Below are 15,793 nucleotides of genomic sequence, written 5' to 3'. Positions count from 1 at the left end.
ATGCGATACAAAACAGATGCTGCTTAATTTTATTGTGGAAATTGTGATTGTGAGTAGAAAGTTCAAAAGAACAGAATTTACTCAAAATATATTTTATTGTAAAAATGTAAAATACTTTACTGTGTCACTTTTGATCAATTAATGCATTCTTGCTGAACAGTAATAAAAAAAAAATAAAAAACTCTTACTGACCCTAATGTATACAATTATTTGGTTGGTAGCTTTGTGTCATGATCACACTGATGTTTATTGTACGATAATGTCCCGATGACTGTATATCATCCTTTACTTATATTCTTTCCACCATGTACAATGAAACTCTCAGCTGACCAAATGAGACTACACAGGACTGCACAGCTTCTTGTCCCTGAATAAATTGAACATGGACTTTTCCATTTCACCACAAACACACACACATCTCTGAACAAACTTAAGACATTCATATACACTAACACTCATATAGGCTGCCAGCCAAAAAGAAAGCAAAACAACACTCCACCAGATGTAAACACACCCAGGGCACATTCAGCAAGCTGCATCTGTTCAGAAACCCCTCTGGAGGTAACGGATGACATCTTAGCACCCAAGACTGACACTGTACAAGAGAGTAAAATCCAAGTATGTTGATAAGGATCTAATTACAGAGCCTAAATAATTAAATCTCACTGCTTCTAATTAACAACTGTATCAACACAACCACGGAACAACGGAACAGAACGGAACACAACAACACAAGAATGAAGGGGAAGTGAAATAGAGAGGAAGAGACAAAGGGAAAGGGAAGATAGTAAAAGACAAAAATACATGTTTGATATTGCTGATAAAAAGAACTCACTGATAAGAAGAAATGAGCCTTGTTGTGAAGAAAACAATGAATCTATCAAGAGATTTTCTGGTCAGTGTGGCCTAATAAAACAAACCGAATATACGCACACAGTATATAAAAAGATAAAAACCAATGTTGAATGTAGCCTATTTGCAATGCTCACTTGAAAAAATGATTAGTGCTGCACTTACCATTCATTATATCTTAGTATCTGGTTTTAATAAAGACTATTATACAGTTGCTTCCTCTCTGAAAATAGAAATTTCAAATACTGATTGTGCTGCTGCTGGTGATGAAAAAGCAGCATGCAGTGCTAAATGCCAATTTTGATAATTCTTTTTTCTTGCATTTGAGACTGAGAATCTCCCATCTGTTAGACACACACATATGGACATGACTAGTGTTAATCGTTAACTAACCCTGATAACACACATATGGTACTTGTCATGTTTGTCAGCGAGTCCTCCACACTTTTATCTCTTAGTTGGCTGATATTAAAATTATGTGTCTATGTACTTTCTTTTATACTAGCTTAATATGCAGAGACAACTGATGTAGTTAGTTGTATAAGGATTCATCCGAAAAAGGCTAAACCGGTGGCATGAGTTTGGTGGTGGCCTATCAGAATCAGAATGAGATTTGTTGCCAAGTATGCTTACACTCACAAGGAATTTGTCTTGGTGACATTAGCTTCTAGTGACAGAGCTGTTTGTTTGTCCAACCAATAACAAAACTATTAAAAAAAAGTGTTTGGTACCTATATGGTTTCCAGTTGAAAGTTTCACGCTGAAATGAACGCTATAAGTGGCAGTAAAACACCAAGAAGGCAGATTATCGATTAATAAAGACATTAACTATAATAACCAGGCTTTTCCGACATAGTAAACTTGCTCAGAACATTACATGGTACGGCACTGGCGATGCAGACCGCTTGAGTCTCATGAACACAAGTCATAACATTCAAAAGAAGAGCTCAAAGACTTGTAGAAGCAGGATAAATTGGCGAGGTTGCTTCAGCATGCATTTTTTTTTTTTTTTTTTTTTATCTTACATTTGCTTTTGCTTACACCATCAGTCAGGTTTCTGGTAGGGTTTTGTGACATTTCATTTCTGAACTGCCACAAAATGTGCAACATCTAATTTAATAACATATTGTCACAGTCATATTCATTCAGTGTGCTTTTAGAATCACTCACTAGGCATTTCACTTTGAAAATGATGGGAAAAGGGAACGAAGCAACAAAATATAATTTGTCAAAAATTATGCAGCAACACATTTTTGTCATTAAACTGGGCTGCCTTTAAAATATACTTATGTTGACTTGCATTAAATGTAAAATCTTGGTACAGACTATTTATTGATCTCCAGATCAAAACTTAATTTAGATGTAATTTAGAATATGTGTTTTCAAATATTCATCACAACAATAAAAGTTTATGTCAAAAATAAACATTTAATTAGGGCTGTCAAACGATTAATTGCAATTAATCGCATACAAAACTAAAAGTTTGAGTTATATATATGAGTTTGAGTTATATATATATATTTGAGTTATAATATATATGTGTGAGTAAGGTGTGTAAATAATATGTATATATAAATACACACAAATTAATGTATATATTTAAGGGAAATATGTTATTTATGTACAAAACATTTATTTATATATAATATAAATTATATAAAAGTATAAATAAATACATATGCTTGTAAATATTTCTCAAATATATAAATGGATGTGTTTGTATTATATATACATAATAATTACACACAGTACACCCATATATTAGGCAAACTCAAACTTTTATTTTGTGTGCGATTAATCGTTTGACAGCCCTACATTTAACATTAAGTAATATTATTATTAAGTAATATTAAGTTAAAAAAATCACTGTGCAATGATGTCACAAAAAGTCAAACATGCCCCCCACTCCACTTATGCTTTCAGGAGAACATTTACGATTAAGAATGTACATGAATAAGCACTTTTATATATGTTTATCAGATGCTTATCCTGACATGAAGTATGTGTGCTTAGTGGGTACAGTGTACCATTATAAATGAGCCATTATTCCATACTCTAATTAAATATATGCTAATATATGCAGAAACATATTATTTATATTATTTCCCAAACAGTAAACAGGAAATCTAAAAACGAAATCTAAAAATACTCATGAGCTCATTCAGAATCCAGCAGAGAAAGAGATGTCAGCCTCAGCTCCAAAACTCTTGTCACTTTAGATCAACTTTCAAAACTTCTCCATGAAAGCAAGTCATCTCTGTTCCGTAAAACCCCTCAGAGCTCTCAGAGGCTTTCAATTTCTGTGAGTAAAAGCTCTGGAACTGCAGTCACTGTTGGACGGTTCCCGCAGCACTGAGGCAGAGCAGCCCTGTGCCATGCTGAGCGTCGTCAGCCAAACAGACAGCGTGACATTAGCAGACAGTAGGAGGGTATACTTCACTCACACACGGTTTGCAAAGTGGCATCTAACCATGAGCATTTTACATCCCTGCAGCCCCACATGGTTTCTGCATGCTGACTTCAATGCTCAGAGTCACAGCTTGCTAGTGTCAAACAAAAATGTCCTCAAGGGGACAGTGCCTACAAGTGCTGACCCCATAACATCACCTGACTTCACATCGTCGTCTCCTCCACGCCTCCCTCAGATGAACATATCTCTGCTTCCTCTTTTTTGATATTTCTTCACTTAATCTCTTCATCTCCCTCAGACTTTTATAAACCTATATTTTTTCTGTGGTTTAACATCTGAGCTCACAGTGGCAAAGGTGAGCCCAGATGTTTCATTAAGATAAAGAAAAGGATGCAAAAAACAAAAAAAATGTGGAGGTGGGCAGACAGCATCTGGCAGAGTAGAAATGCTAAGTATATGAACAACATGGCAAAAGAAACTGAAGAGGCTATCTGAAATTTTAACTGAAAGGCCCATAAAGTAGTTTTAAATAAACAGAGAACAAATACATATAGATATATTGTATTGGGACAAAACAAACATGTTCAGGTTGTCTAATATTACTAAATCAAGTTCATAGGAAATGTGATGACTCATTCTGTAAAAATCACCTTGATACCAGCTGGTTAAAAGTCATTGCAAAGATGGCTGAGAAAAGTAAAGAAAGTTCTGAGAAAAGCTCTAGCACCATTTGATTGCAGTCACTTGGCTTGATATTTTGTATGTAATGGGATCAGGGTTTGAAATTACAAACCCGATTCCAAAAAATTTGGGGCACTGTACAAATTGTGAATAAAAACAGAATGCAATGATGTGGAAGTTTCAAATTTCAATATTTTAATCAGAATACAACATAGATGACATATCAAATGTTTAAACTGAGAAAATGTATAATTTTAAGGGAAAAATAAGTTGATTTTAAATTTCATGGCATCAACACATCTCAAAAAAGTTGGGACAAGGCCATGTTTACCACTGTGTGGCATCCCCTCTTCTTTTTATAACAGTCTGCAAACGTCTGGTGACTGAGGAGACAAGTTGCTCAAGTTTAGGAATAGGAATGTTGTCCCATTCTTGTCTAATACAGGCTTCTAGTTGCTCAACTGTCTTAGGTCTTCTTTGTCGCATCTTCCTCTTTATGATGCGCCAAATGTTTTCTATGGGTGAAAGATCTGGACTGCAGGCTGGCCATTTCAGTACCTGGATCCTTCTTCTACGCAGCCATGATGTTGTAATTGATGCAGTATGTGGTCTGGCATTGTCATGTTGGAAAATGAAAGGTCTTCCCTGAAAGAGACAACGTCTGGATGGGAGAATATCGTCGCTGCCCGATGAAAATCACTTATGTCCAAAATGGTTACTTTTCAGGAAGTGAAAAACACACCATATTTCAAAAGCAGTTGAATGTAGCGTTGTCATACTTGGTACGGCATCTTTACATGTAACCATATTCTTGCCAGTGTAATTATATAATCCACATTTGACCAAAATTAAGTTTAAATGGACATACGTACATATTTTACAATAACGGTGGTCGATACGCGTTCTTCCGTTAATTAGAATGGCCAAATCGCGTTTCATATTGACAGATGAATACGCTCAGTTTATTAAATAGCCTACGTCTTAGTTTATTAAATACGCTTATGTGGCGACCAGGGCGGGCGAGAGCCATGAGGGAACGGCGCTAGGATGGTGACGCGAGTGATAATGAGCATTACCTGGGAGGCGAACCGGCCTTCAGTCCCTCACGGAGGAGCTCCGCGAGCATAAAAGGAGGAGCGACTACAGTGAAGGACGAGAGAGGAACAGGCCTGGACTTTATTTTATGTTTTATTATGTTTGTGTGGCCGGCAGACGTCCGCGAGGGTCTGCCGGCATTACTTTCGTTTTGTTCTTTGTTTATTTTGAATTAAAGTCTTGTTTGAATGTTCGCCGGTTCCCGCCTCCTTCTTCCCGTATATACAAACTACGTTACAGCTTAGTTTATTTAATATTAATTATAAATTTATTAAATGTATCTTGCAAACTATGAAGGGACAATGAATCAATACACTGACATGGTAATGCTAGACAGATACTTTGCACAGTCCTACCGTAATTTTGTCACTCCTAGACGTACGTCTGGTGTCAGGGGGGAAATGTTTACCTCAATAAAGGAAAGTCATTGTCTCACCAGGCTATGTTTATTTGGCAATGTAACCTCACAGTGTTATTCGGCTATCCAGTGCTGAGCTTCGATGAAAACTTCAGGAGACCGGCGAGATGCTTCCACAGGGCGGGAGATACGCGGCGTGATTGACAGCTTTGACACCAAATGGATATACGTGAAAATCAGATGACATGATTTAACAACTTTTCATTGGCCATTTAGATATGTGAAGCATACTGTATACGGAAATGAACCTGGACATTCAATCCGTCGAAAAATCTCAAAATCGGCAAAATGGACATACGTGGTTTACATCGGACAGCGACGATATGTTGTTCTAGAACTTGGATATACCTTTCAGAATTGATGGTGCCTTTCCAGATGTGTAAGCTGCCCATGCCACATGCACTCATGCAACCCCATACCATCAGAGATGCAGGCTTCTGAACTGAGCGCTGATAACAACTTGGGATGTCCTTGTCCTCTTTAGTCCGGATGACATGGCATCCCATGGACCCTTACGCACAGAGATTGTTCCAGATTCTCTGAATCTTTGGATGATATTATGCACTGTAGATGGTGATAACTTCAAACTCTTTGCAATTTTTCTCCGAGAAACTCCTTTCTGATATTGCTCCACTATTTTTTGCCGCAACATTGGGGGAATTGGTGATCCTCTGCCCATCTTGACTTCTGAGAGACACTGCCACTCTGAGAGGCTCTTTTTATACCCAATCTTGTTGCCAATTGACCTAATAAGTTACAAAATTGGTCCTCCAGCTGTTCCTTATATGTACATTTAATTTTTCCAGCCTCTTATTGCTACTTGTCCCAACTTTTTTGGAATGTGTAGCTCTCATGAAATCCAAAATGAGCCAATATTTGGCATGACATTTCAAAATGTCTCACTTTCAACATTTGATATGTTATCTATATTCTATTGTGAATAAAATATAAGTTTATGAGATCTGTAAATTATTGCATTCCTTTTTTATTCACAATTTGTACAGTGTCCCAACTTTTTTTGGAATCGGGTTTGTAATTAAATATGTGAAACTAAAAAGTCAACTATAATGCAATGAATTCACTAGCCAGTTTAGTGGGTTATGACTATGTTTTATCACTTTGCATGCCATTGCTATCAGAACCTCCAACATGAGCAAAACACAGCATAACATTCCAAAACACTGGCAAAGAGAAGGGACCACATTTTCAACCCGTTTTCACTTAGGCATCCAATGAAGTGCCACATATCCAAGACTTTTGCACATCACTATACAGATGCCAAAAGCACCCTTTAGCATCTTTATTCTGACGCTGCCAGTTAACCAATTGTTTTTAAGAAACATTTGCCATCCATCAAGGGCGTTTCCTTAGGAGGCAAGGGAGGCAGTGCCTCCTTAAAAAATTGAATGAGAAAATAATCCATATTAAAAAATAAAGCAAAGCAAATATTAAAAAACGTGACATTAAAAATTGTATAAATAACTTGTTTTTCTAAAGTAACACTTTTCAAACAGTGACGCAGCAGGTAAAGTTACAGAGGGACGCCACGACTCTCTTGCCTCCCCTGAGCCCACTGAGTTTTAACAGACCCCCTAAAGCATGCAATGGGTTTGGTGGGGGGTAATTGGGGATGAATGTGGGAAAGTAATGTGAGAGGAGGCAATGCCTCCATCACGCTATGATTGGATGTAATTGGATATGATTGGCAATAAATCCCGCCTGTTGTTTTTGTGCGTGTTTTGTGCTTGTGAATCACTCTGAGTGAATAAAATGATGTCGTTAATGGAAAGACTAATTAAAAAGTAATAACTCACTTAGATATCACCGCTTTCTGTCATGTCAAAATCAAACTGAAAATGGCCTGAAAATATGATGACTGTGAGGGATTTTAGTGAGCAGTCAACTTGGAGAAATTAAAGATACATCTTTGTGTCTGTAACCAGTGTTTACAGAGCAATGACGAGCATGATGACTGATGATCCGAAAATAAGTTAATACTATTAAAAAGAACAGCTGAACAAAGTTCACAAATAAAATGGTAACACTTTACAGTAAGGTTGATTAGTTAAACATTAGTTAATGCATTAACTAACATGAACTAACCATGAGCAATATATTTGTTACTGTATTTACTAATCTTCGTTAACGTTAGTTAATGAAAATACAGTTGTTCATTGTTCATGTTAACAAGATTTTAATAATGTATTAGTAAATGTTGAAATTAATATTAACAAAGATTAATAAATGCAGTTCATTATTAGTTCATGTTAACTAATGTTAACTAATGAACCATAATGTAAACTGTTACCAATAAAATAAATTGTTTAAATTATTACTGCTTTTAGTTATTGTTTTGGAATAAATGTAATGTTTAAAAACACCAACATGATTACATTTTTATACTTGGTTTTAATAAAGAGAACATTAATAACATTGTAAATGTAAAAATACAAAATCTAATTCTATTTGGGTTCTTTTTAAAGTAATGTTTATTTTATCAGGAAAATTTGACAACATGAATTTACATTTATTTCAGAACACCACTGCATGCCGTCACTGCCGTCCATATTGTCACCAATATTTAGTCATCTGTTTATTTATTTTCATAGACTTTTAGTTTGCTTGTCATTATTTCCTGTTGTCTTTGTTCACATTTCCAGCCACATGTTTGTTACCATGGATATTCATTTAATCATCACAGCTGTTCACATTAGTACACTGTACTATATTATATGGGCTTATTTTCTTATTAAATCATTCACTTTGGAATTCCGGACTCATCTTCATCTTTAGACTTTAAACTGCGACACATATACATGAAGGGCCCAATTTTATCATCATGAAACTATAATTATATTGGGTATAATTCTGTCATTGTGACATGATATTTAGGAGAATAGTTTATATTTCATTATTATCAGAGGCCTAGGGGTTGAGAACAGGTTGGCTGTTTGTTGCGCTACTCTTTCATGTTATCGACAAACAATGATTGACCGTCGTAAAACGGAAAGCCATCCAATAATTCATAATCAGATTTAATAATAGACATTAAAATCTACGCTGTGATTTTGATAATCTAATTTATTTCTGATATTTTTGTTTTGGATAGTTCTGAATGACTAGCAACTTTAAAATTTAGTAGCCAAATTGGAAATGTTGATTTCAAACCTTTAATGTAATGACATTCATACATTATTAAGTGTCCAAATACTTTTTTTGGCAGCCACTATATGCACCTCTACAGTCTCAGGGGTCTGTGTTGCTGTTTAAAGGTTGTCAGAGAGATGTAGGTCTCCAATTCAAAAGATTTTCCTCTCCAGAGTGTCTGAGAGTGGTATCTAACATCAAGAGCTTCTGGGAGAAATCTGACCTAAAAAATCTGCTCTTTCACATCCTCATACATAGACTACTTCCTCACACCTCTCGTTCTCACACTTCTATGCTTCTCTCATGCTCTCTCCATCTTCAGGCAGATGTTGCACATCACTTTTTTTATCAGCTGACATGTGAGAGACTGTCTCCCCTCATTAGATAATCAGAGATCATCTCTCATTTTTGCATTCATCCCTCCTTCATCCATTCCATATGACCCAGACATCAATGATCTAAAGAAATTAACTACCAATGTATTATCATATACAAAAACTATTTAGATATTGATGTAAAAAAACTGAAATAAATAAAATTAAAGCATAAATTAAAAATAATTATAAATAAAAATAACTATCAATGAAAATAAATAATAGTTTTCCTATTGGAGGAGTCAGGTGATCTCTCTAATCAGCATCTATGATCAATACTAGTTTGAACCATGTCAAATCATAATCCACAGAGGGAATAAAGATGTTTGCCCTGGCAATGAATTCTGCACAAGATAATAATGATCTTACCACTCTTTTGTAATTATATACTGTGTCATTTAGAAAAGTTTTTTTAATAAACAAATATTTTAAAGCGCAAACGTTGGTTTTTAGCTCCACATCTAATTCCAATCATGAAACTGACACATCTTCAGCAAATGCTATTTAACCTTTGGATTTCAGAGCTTGAATAGAAAAAGCAATTAAACTGTCAATAGTAATTAAATGAGGGATTTGGTGCAGAATTAGGTTTAATCTATACCACAAACAAACAAATATATGTGTCTCATTAAACCAGCTTGAATACCATCAGATATGGATCATACATGTTTCAACTGCTTGCACTTTGCCTCGTTTGATTTGATATATACTGGATACCCCATTTCATGAATTTTAAGATATACTACCACCTGACAAAAAAAGTAAGAGAATGCTGAGCATTTTATGATTTTATAAAAACCGTAAGTAAACCTGAGTGCTTCCTGTTTCTATTATAAACACATAACATTCAACAACACTATGGTTGCACTACACATAACCTGCTTGTGCCTCTGTTAGCGCACAAATAGGTATGACTAATGACAGTGCTGGTTTTGACAAGTGATTCCATAACGTTAGCCTCTCTTAGCCAATCTCAATTTCCTCAACCCATCTATTTTAATTACCTCTTCCCCTCGCTCACTCAAACCACCAATCCCGCAGGTCAAATAAGACATATTTCCTGGCACACTTGCACTTCATATTAATAAAAAATGTGACCTGGACCAGAAAAAGCAGGCCTAGTCTCAAATAAATAGCAGAGCGGCTTGAGAAACTTTTAGCCGTCGTTCATTTGGAAAACATATTTCAACCCTATACAATAAACCCTAGCTCACTGGAAAGATGTGCATGTGACGCCATTACTTTGATTTTTACGTGTTTCACAACACTTTCAAAGTGAATTGTCCAGTGAGTGATGCTAACAACGTGTTTAGTTTTATCTGAAACAGATAAACCTGAATCTTCCAATGTTTATTACATGGATTGTTGTGTGTATCACCAATTGGTTAGAAATAAAATATCCAGTGAGTGGCGATAAAGGTATTAGTTTACAAATAGCAATATGGTAAAAAGTGTTTTGAGGTCATAAAATAGTATTAAGTAAGCAACCATGTGAAAGTAAGTCTTTATTAATCAATAATCTGCCCCTGTAATCATAATTTGTGTGAGCAAGAATAAAAGTTGTTGGTGTTTTACTGCCACGATAGTCATTTCAGATGGAAACTGTGGCAAATTGTAAGTATAGGTAGGCTATGTGTTTGGAGTTTTGCAAAAAATTTAGGTAGAGGCATTTTTCCAATGAGTAGGTTGAATTGAAATTGTTTAGTATTAGTTATAGTACATGCATCTAACCCATTAATGTGAAGACAAGCAGTTTTCTTTCTTGTATTTACATATTTCCTACTGAAATATCTACAGTTACTCAATGTAATATCGGAGACATTGCCTCAGTAGCTGACGCTACAGGGAAACTCCTTTCTCCCAAAATACTGAAAACTTGAATCACACCAGTTTAAGTACACTGGCCAATGGCATTCAAATGTGTGAAAATGGCAGCTGACTTTAAGGTGGCTCTGAAAGCCATTACCTCAGAATCTACAGACTGGAGGAAGAGTGGAGCTCATAAGACACTCTGAGCTATGTAACAAGGCTGCTTAAACAATGTTTATTTCCTCATCTCAGGGGAACTGAGGTTACGTTGAGTAACAGGAGACATTCCCTTTCGAGTTCGATTCACTTGTCTTTGCGTCAGTAGCTGAGATGTCGGAGCAAGTGTCTGAAGGAGAAAGATTCTGAGGCAGTGGCGTTCAGCACTGCCTTATAAAGCTGCTGAGTCAGCTGTCATTTTCGAGTGCTTAAAGGGTTAGTTTACCCAAAAATGAAATTTCTGTCATTTATTACTCACCCTCCTGTCGTTCCAAACCTGTAGGACCTTCATTCATCTTCGGAACACAAATTATATATTTTATATTTGATGAAAACCAAGAGGTTGTTTTTATCCTCTAGAAGCAACATAATTGCCACAGTCATGGTCTAGAAAAGTAGTAAAGACATTGTTAAAATAGTCCATGTGACCACAGTGGTTCAACCTTAATTTTATGAAGTGACGAGAATACTTTTTGCAATGACTTTATTCAACAATTTCTTCTCTACCCTGTCAGTCTCCTACGCTGTTTACGTTGTATATAAACAGTGCAACGCTTCCAGGTTCTACGTCCGAACGCCGGCTCATTATTGGCCGACGCTGTTCACGTGAGCACGACGACACATGCGTATGATGCTTACGTAGGAGCCAGCCAATAATGAGCCTGAGTTCTGACATAGAACCTGGAAGCTGCACTGTCTATACAATGTCAACAGCATAGGAGACTGACAGGGTAGAGAAGAAATTGTTGAATAAAGTCATTATTTTTGTTTAGTTTTTGAGCACAAAAAGTATTCTCTCCACTTCATAACAGTAAGGTCAAATGGACTATTTTAATGATTTCTTTACTACTTCTCTGAACATTGAATGTGGCAATTACATGCTTTCTATGGGAGATTTAAAAAAACAACACCTCTTGGATTTCATCAAAAATATCTCAATTTATGTTCTGAAGATGAATGAAGGTCTTAAGGGTTTGGAACGACATGATAGTGAATAATTAATGACAGAAATTTCATTTTTTTGGGTGAACTTGTATAAAATACTTATTTTCCACAGTCTGCTGCCTTTAACATCACAGATCTCACATCATAGATCTCCTTAGGCAGGTGCATTTCCCTTAAACCAAACAAGGGTCAGAAGGGCATCTGGCAGTATAATTGCTCATTAAAACATTATGTCTCTCCCTGCTTGTTTGGGTGTGTTGGTCAAATTATTTTGCTTTGTGTTTGTGAACTGTTGTCAGTGTACTAGCAAGGACACAAAATATCTAGCATAACTGGATAATTTTGTCTGACTAATAAGGTATTCCTGAGTAAGACATTTTAGGAATGACAATACAAAGCAATTAACCTCTCAGTCATAACAATAACAGAAAAGAAACAACAGCAAAAAAAAAAAAAAAAATTAATGTATAACAAACACATCACAAACCCACGTTTTCCCCCCCATTTCTCTATAATCTGTAATTTAAAAGGGATTTGCTCCACACGAAACACGCAGGTTGCGCGCGCGCCTAACTACATCCTCACCAGTGTCACAAATTGCGTAACGCAGGTTCAAATGCGACTTTAGATGTGCGTTGGATTACAGAAAAATAATCTGAGCGAGGGAATTGGTGACTGAGATAGAGTCTGAATGAAAGGATGAGAGGAAGAAAAGGATGAGTACGCGCACATAGACATGAAAGTGGATTTGGATCTTCAAAGTGCCTCGTTTGTTTGTGATTCTGTGCTCTTGCTTAGCAATCATTCAACCCCTTTCAGTGGTTAAACTACATTAAGGTGATTGGATTATAAAGCATGAGAACTCTATGACTAAAAGATTTACAAAAACCCCTGCAGCACGTTCATATCTAATGCGCTTTCATTCATAGCGGTCGCCCAAACGGCAATATTCACAAGAACAGATATCTAATAATCATTTTGGAGACGTATACAAACAGAAGCTATTCCCTTGTGTTGTCCCTCAGTAAAGTTCAGAGCTTACCGATTGGTCTGCGCTGGAAACAGGTGGTTACACGCAGGGATCAGTGCGGTTTATCCGCCGGTGTGTGTGTTGTTGTGTGTCGATGGTGTTAGTCGCTCAAGACATGGATCTATTTCTCCAGCGCGTCCAAGGCGAGTAGGTTTCCAGACATACAACTAGCTTTTCAGTTTGAGGAGACCCGGTAATGTGCTGTTATCCCGCTGACCTCATGTAACGCACATAAACAACTTAATCAGCACTGATACAACGGAGGCGGTCATTTCACTGATCGCTGTGTGTTACGCGACGCGACGCGACGCGACTCAAACAAGTTGTGCAGCCTAACCTTAATGAATGAGTCACCATGCGCGCATTATGTAGGCCTACTTATCCTTACATCTGTATTATTTTAAGAATTGTGCATTTGAGTTCAGTATTTTTATCGTATGGTACCATATAAACTGAAATGGATGATGTTAAACTAATTATAATCAAGGTTATAGCTTATAGGGTTAAAATAGACTAAAATGGCTCTTAAAGTGTTAACAGTAGCCTACCTTATCAATTACAAAGGTTATATTATAAATTAACCAAACAGTGCTAAATTATAGGCGTTTGCGATTTAGCAGATGAGGAGGTAACCATAGCAATAGCTATTTCAGTCGTTTTATCGGAATGTGCGTCAATAAAACATCAAAACTTTTAGTTTTCTACGTTATTAAAGACTTGCTCTAGGCCTATAGGCTATCACAAAAAAGCGGCATTGTTTTGACTACAATAGTAGCTAGCCTACTCCAAAAACTGTAGGCATATAGGTAGCCTAAAATATTGCCAGAACACAATGACATGTTTTCAAAAATTACGAGATGGTATTTTTGGTGATTGTAAGTGTTATTACCTAATGTTCACTGTAATGCAGTAAACATGAACTGAAAAACATAAAGCATCCAAATCTACACAACTCAAAACTAACATTTTAAAATAAAATGCAAGTTTCTTTGGTTTGATGGTTTGTCTTCTTAAATAGTTTGCTTAATAGCCAAAACTTTTTTTTTCACATTTGGCAGATGCATTGCAATGCATTCAGGCCGATACACATGCTTTTTTGGGAATCAACCCTGACCTTGTTGCTAGTGCTGCATGATTTCAATTGGGCTAATCATTTCATACCTTTTACTTAACTTCATTTAACAACATTGTACCGTGAAAAGTTTTCTTTTTAAACAAATGAACTTTTTCTATTTTACAGTAGGCTAAAATAAAATAAATTGCCTTTTTAAAATATAATTAGGCTATTGTCAACGCCTGTGGTAACCAACCCAACCAAATATGTTTACAGCGTGTTCTTATCCATTTAAAATGACTAATTCAAAACTTCGACATGACATAGACTTGAGCTTAAGTTGACAACTGACCTTCCAAATTCAATGCAGCGCACCGTCTGTTGAATTCCCCCTCTTGGTAAGGATGGACTTTCAACGATCTTCTCTAGCTCTTGTAATACAGCTTTCTCTCATCCGCTGCTCGTGCACTGGCATGTATCTCGAAATAAAATAGTCTTCATCCACCTCTCTTTGCTCTTAAGTAGCTGTTTTCAAAACCCCGTCGGTTCCCGTTTGACACTGTTTGAGCTGGTAAGGGAAAGGACACGGCTCTCGCTTCCTCTTAAGACTCAAAACCTCTGGGATGTGTCCTGCAAAGATCAAACTGATCTAGTGTCCACGCACGTCTCCTCCATTGATCAGCATCATTGTAATTGAGCAGTTCCTTTCGTGAGAGGTTGTTCTTGTCATATCTTCATTGATAATAACGAGACGAAACGCCGCTGACTACAGTATGAACGCGCTGCTCAAAGTTCAATGAAGAGAATAAAGGAGGAGCGGGTGACAGTGTCTCGCTCAGGATGAGTGTACTCGCATCAGCATCAGCTCCTGTGCCGAGGGTGGGGAGAGAGAGCCACCTACATTCGTAAAAACAGGTTAGGCTTGTGCGTTTCTAATAAGTGAAACACTTAAAGGTGCAGTGATAATTGAAAATAACATTTGTTTACTAACAGCACTTTTAAGCAATATCATTAGGCATATTACAGTCTCATTAGATGACACCACAGTATTGCCAGTCTTTTTAAAACAAACTGTTTTGTTCTACATGGAGCTGGTCGCCCCCTCATGGGTGCTGCCATGTTGACATCACATGACAAGTCATCTTGTGCTAATATGGAATTTTTATATAATACTAGTCAGAGCTCGGGGTGCTTTATTATGCATAAACATACAAGTACCAAACTATACAACAGTCCAAACTGAATGTTTGCCTTTACCAGATGATAAGGAACAAAAAATAAAAAAAATAAACTTCATGCATCCAGTGGTGTCACTGTAAAGTCCAAAATAGGCAGTTAAAAATAAGCAACATTGATTGCATATTTAATATGTTAAAATCCTACACTATAAAAATTATTTTCATGATTTGTTATCACATTTTTTCTTTTGTCAAATCAACTTAGATAATGAATGTTATCATAATATCATAATATTTTGAGTTTATGTTGATTAAACCAATCACCTTCATTGTATGAACTCGAAATTTTAAAGGTGCCCTTGATTCAAAAATTTAATTTATCTTGGCATAGTTAAATAAGAGAGTTCAGTACATGGAAAAGACATACAGTGAGTATCAAGCACCATTGTTTCCTTCTTCTTATATAAATCTCATTTGTTTAAACGACCTCCAAAGAACAGGCGAATCTCAACATAACACAGACTGTTACGTAACAGTCGGGGTGTACGCCCCAATATTTGCATATGCCAGCCCATGTTCCCAAC

The 15,793-nt window shown here is 36.4% G+C and overlaps 1 protein-coding gene across 2 annotated transcripts in view; it reads right to left on the bottom strand.

Annotated features, from left to right (window-relative positions):
* Positions 1 to 14,685, bottom strand: part of slc8a4b (solute carrier family 8 member 4b) — a 76,483-nt gene extending 61,798 nt beyond the window's left edge. The window contains exon 1 of one of the 2 annotated variants that reach the window (XM_067401847.1): positions 14,384 to 14,685. The gene's annotated coding sequence lies outside the window, so the exon portion shown is untranslated. Of the gene's footprint in view, positions 1 to 12,989; positions 13,124 to 14,383 lie in introns of those variants that run through there. The other variant, XM_067401848.1, reaches the window with a different exon arrangement.
* Between the last annotated feature and the right edge of the window lie 1,108 nt (positions 14,686 to 15,793).

This window comes from Chanodichthys erythropterus, chromosome 11, assembly GCF_024489055.1.
Source record: "Chanodichthys erythropterus isolate Z2021 chromosome 11, ASM2448905v1, whole genome shotgun sequence".
NCBI lineage: Eukaryota > Metazoa > Chordata > Actinopteri > Cypriniformes > Xenocyprididae > Chanodichthys > Chanodichthys erythropterus.
Note: the sequence above shows the minus strand (reverse complement) of the source record. Positions and strands in the feature narration are given on the sequence as shown.